The 5,110-nt window shown below is 39.0% G+C and overlaps 1 pseudogene; it reads right to left on the bottom strand.

The window, feature by feature from the left end:
- Window positions 1-1,760: 1,760 nt before the first annotated feature.
- Window positions 1,761-2,396, bottom strand: LOC116417126 (annotated as a pseudogene).
- Between the last annotated feature and the right edge of the window lie 2,714 nt (window positions 2,397-5,110).

Below are 5,110 nucleotides of genomic sequence, written 5' to 3'. Positions count from 1 at the left end.
TTCATGAATGGTTTTTTGCAGGTCATCCACCGTAGGTATCGAGCTTTCGAAGCTCTGTCAAAGGCACTTTAGCTTTACGTAGGACCGTAAATTCAAATAGGAAATGATTGTTTATATAAACTAACGTATTACAAATCACTTATGAATTATAAAATGAATAATTAACCGTTGGGATAGGAACATAAAAGTTCAGGAACAGTTATTTTTATAAGTTATATTAAATATTATTATTATAAGTTATATTAAATAAATTATACTTTCGTAATTTTACAACTTAAATAAAAATTATAAAAATTGACTATTAATTATTAGAATAAAAGTATTAATGTAAATATGTATTAACAGAAGTTGAAGTTACTAAAATTTGATATTCAACGTATAAGTTCATTGTTCAAAGGAATGTGCATGGAATTGTTCATAAAGTTTCGTTCATAGAAGTTCTTTGTTGAGAGGAGAAAAAGTTGTTTTCTCCTCTCAACAGGAAAAATGGTTTTGTAATAATTTAAGTGAGGTGCGTTAAAAAATGAAAATTTTCCAAGTCTCTATTGCAAAAATAAGAAAAAGAACACTTAATTGGATCGTCGAGTTCAATATTAAGGGATTTGAATATTTCTTTGTTTTTAGGTCCAAGATGGCACAGATTTTTAATAACTATGCAATTGATCTCATATAATTTTCTTATTAAATCTAACAAGATTTCCTTCGTTATCGATGTATCGAACTCTTAATAAATAGGAATTGCTTCCACTTCATGAGAAGCTATCACACATAACTACTTAATAAAATTTATGCAGATCAATTACTTTTTGTTTTTGTCTGCCTATATCAGCCAAATTGAGAAGTTCTACCACCACTACAGCCCCCACGCGCAGCCTCCCTGAGGGCCTAGAACACTACCATGGAGAGAGAAACCTTGGAGAGATGCTTCAGAGAAAGAGAAGATCGAGCAGATCAGCTTAAGACGCGGATTAGTTCACTTCTTTGTTTTTTCATGTATTTTGAGACTTCAATAAACGCAGACTCAGAGCATCAGATTAAATTCTACTAAGAGCAACACCTAGTTTCACATCACCTTGGATTATTTATCAACTTTCCGCCAATTCAAATATCGCGCGCGTCTCACGCTACCAACTTCCAGCCCGATCGAGGCTGGGACACATCTTGTTTCTTACACCATGGTCATTTATACAATGAATCAGAGGAGAAAATATAATGTTACATATATTGTAAAATATATTTCTGCATTCATGAAATAAAGACACATGACTTGTACAATGCCTATAAATTAATGTGACATTATAATTTATCAACAACAAATAATCAATGGCATGCATTGCAAATTCAAACATACGATGGATTATACGTCGAATTGACTATAACTTATACAATTCCCGGCGATAAGATATCACTTTTAGTAGAATTAAGATTAAAATTGTTAAGTATTATATTGAAACATTCTATTATTACCCGCTTTAACTCCTGAACTGACACATAGAAAATGACCATTAGCTTATAATCATAACGCGCGATTTTGAGGTGCGTTCCCATTAAACATAGCAAACAGGTACTGAAATAATTTACACTTAAGCGCGCATTTATGTAAAATATGAAAATTACTTATAAATATAAACAATTTTAAATTTTTATTTCTTATCTTATCTTATTATCAATTGATGGATAAAAATATACTTTACAAACAGTAACAATTATATTTTTACAATCATTTCTATACGAAAGACATTCTTATTGAAATCGCATGATTTATGACATTTAAAGTCAGTTGTAGCATCCGCACTCTGAAGCCTTGTTTTGAATACCCATTGCATCGGCGACCTTGAGATAGATCTGGTACCTAATAGCTGCTCGTTGGTTCCAACCACCTGAGTACTCAATAGCCCCACTGATTGCCTTGGTCGTCAGTCCGAACTGGTTAGAACTTCCAAGGACAGGCCTTACTCTGGCCTTCCAGTACCAGACGCTTACGAGGACGGCCATCCTTGTGTCTTCGGCTACGATTTCCGGGTGTATCAACAGCTTATTTCCCAATCCCAGACCCTCAGAAGCAGCCTTATAGTTAGCACCCGGTCAACTGAATGAATCCGCGGCCATGGTAGTCCTTGCCTGGTAGATCAACGCTGTCCACGTAGGAGCCGTGATTGCGACGACCCTTGAAGGCGATCTCCTCGCGGAACTGAAACCCGCCACTCTCGTGGATCAGCTGAGCCAAAAACATAGCCAACTCGCCGCGCGAAAAGTCACTGGTCTCGTTGGCCACGTGACGGTAGACGTCAGACGATAGAGCCCGATAGTTGTTGGCTTCTACAGCCTCGTTGAATTCTCGCTGAGATATCCCCATTTTTCTTTCCTTTTCTTTTAGAAGCGAATCTGTAAGTTGTTGATGCAAAGGATGATATCGCTGTGTCTTTTTGCGTGGGATGAAGGAATAACAAAGAGGCAAGGTTGGTAGCTAATGTTAAAGTTTATTTTTACTAGTGCTATGATTGAGGTATTCTGTTACAATGCCGCTACCCTAAGCGGGTCTTTAGGGTATTTGAAAATAAAGTCTTGCGAAAAATATACGGGCCGCAGAAAGATGAGGAAACCGGGGAATGGAGGAGACTACACAATGATGAGTTACACAATCTGTACGCGTCACCAAATATTAACAGAATAATAAAATTGCGCAGATTGGGATGGGCAGGGCACGTAGCGAGAATGGGAGACGACCGTACGGCAGCGCGTGTCATGAAGGGCAGGCCGATGGTAACGCGACCTCTAGGTAGACCTAGACGTAGATGGGAGGACAACGTAAAAGCGGATCTAGTAGAAATAGGACGGGTGGGTGTCGATCGGAGAGGTGCGTCTTGGGTGGGGTTGACACATGATAGGGCAGCGTGGAAGGCTTGCGTAGATGAGGCGATGAACTTTCGAGTTCCAAATGCCATGTAAAAAAAAAAATGATTGAGGTATTTGTATGCTATTAAAGTTGTAAGTACGTGCAGCATACATTTTTATCAAGTAATAAACTAACTAATTATTTGTAAGCATAGTTGTAAAACTTTTCGTATACATAATAGATGAAATATTAATTGTCATCAATTTATAGTGCTATAATAAGGTAAAGAATAATTAAAATGAAATTTTGAAAAAAAAAACTGATATCTTTCGTGTAACATTTGATTGCTCTGAGACTATTTCCTATTAACTATATCTATTTTCTTAATTTACTTTTTAGTTTGAATAAATAAAGAATGAATAAATCGAAGATATAATAAGCAAAATACATTTACTTACATGTATAAATGTTTCTTGTAAAAATGCGACTGTGAGTATACTTTGATATTCCTTATTAAGTTGCAAAACTATAAAACAAACTTAAGAGTGTTATGTGCGAAGTTACCAGTGCAGCGTCTGTTTGTGGAATGATCGCTCTTATAAAGGGGGAGAGTGCTTTGTATGTGCATGTTGAAGCTGTATATTCAGAGTTGCGTCAGTTTTTCACTGCTCAACGGCAAAAATTAATAAAAAAAAATGGAAAATGAAAATAAAATTTAATGTGGAATAGTAAAACATGTCTGTTACAATGCCGCTACCCTAAGCGGGTCTTGGGCGTTGTCGTCCAGATCGGACGGGTGGGTGCCTATCACCACTACACAGCGCGTCCTTAGGTTGCGGATAGAGGAACAGCCCCTGAGAAAGAGGTTAGCTGCGAATAAATTGGATAAGCAGCCGCGGACAGCCGATAGGAACAGGCGTGGGTGTGATGAGCCCACACTGTCGAACGCATTCATCTAGAAACACTACGCAAGCACCACAACAACAAAAACACTTCACATTATCTCTTATCTCTCAATCTATCTCATTCATCACACATTACAAAAATGGGCAAAAATCCTGCTGCCGAGGAAGATGCGGGAGCGATGACAACTGCCCCGAAAGGGGATGTGTAGAATGATTCGTCACCTGGTCTTACGCGGTAACGATGCCAGCGAAGGCGCGCTGCCTTGCAGGGGGGCGTTAGGATGCGAGAATGAAACCGTAGTGTGTCTGACGACGAATTGACACTGTCCTCGTCAAAGTCGGAAAGCTCTCATACTTAGTTCTAGAGAGGTATGGGGGTTATCACCTCTAGAACGGTGGACTCACCTGCGATCGGAACAGGATCCGAAGCGCGCGGGTTTAACATAACATCATGGCTCAAAAAAATCAAATCCGAACCAAAAGGGACTTAAGGGTCGGAACTTGGAATGTTCGCAGTCTATACAGAGCAGGTGCGTTTAAAGAACTCGTAAAGGAAGCTGATAGGTACAATCTAGATTTGGTAGCAATACAGGAATCGCGGTGGCCAGATGGCGGAGTACTAGCATCGGGTAACTTCACGTACCTGTATGGGGCCGGGAGTGGGGGATCTCTAGGATTTCTCGTAAGGAAAAGCATTATACATTCGGTTAAAAGTTTCAAATCCGTCAATGATAGGCTCTCGTACATCATTATCGAAGGTGAATGGTATAGATATGTAGTTATTAATGTACACTGTCCTTCGGAGGACAAAGAAGAAGAAGCTAAGGATCTCTATTACGAAACTTTAGAGCAGGTAATCGACCAGTTCGCGTCTTACGACACAAGAATAGTATTAGGCGATTTCAATGCTAAAATAGGTAGGGAGGAAATGTTTAGGCCTACTATAGGTAAGGAAAGCCTGCACGAAGCCAGCAATGATAACGGTATTAGGGTCATAAATTTCGCGGTGGCAAAAGATCTTATAATCAAAACTACGTGTTTTAAGCACAAGAACATACACAAGGCAACGTGGACATCGCCGGACGGGGCCACACAGAACCAAATTGATCATTTCCTCATTGAAAAAAGACGTCATACTAATGTTCTTGACGTAAGGGCTTACAGAGGGGCAGATAGCGACTCGGACCACTTCCTAGTAGTAGCCAAATTAAGAGCTAGACTAGTAGCGAATCAAAATAGTAAGCGAGCAAACAAGGTAGAAAGCTTCGATATTGAGAAACTACGAGATAGAACAGAGCGAATTAGGTACCAGATAGAAATTAATAACAAGTTTCAGGCACTTGAAGCAAACACATCGCCGGAGGGGAAT

Source organism: Nasonia vitripennis, assembly GCF_009193385.2.
Source record: "Nasonia vitripennis strain AsymCx chromosome 4 unlocalized genomic scaffold, Nvit_psr_1.1 chr4_random0006, whole genome shotgun sequence".
In the NCBI taxonomy this organism is placed as follows: Eukaryota; Metazoa; Arthropoda; class Insecta; order Hymenoptera; family Pteromalidae; genus Nasonia; species Nasonia vitripennis.
The sequence above is the reverse complement of the archived record's forward strand: the minus strand, read 5'-3'. Positions and strand labels throughout refer to the sequence as shown.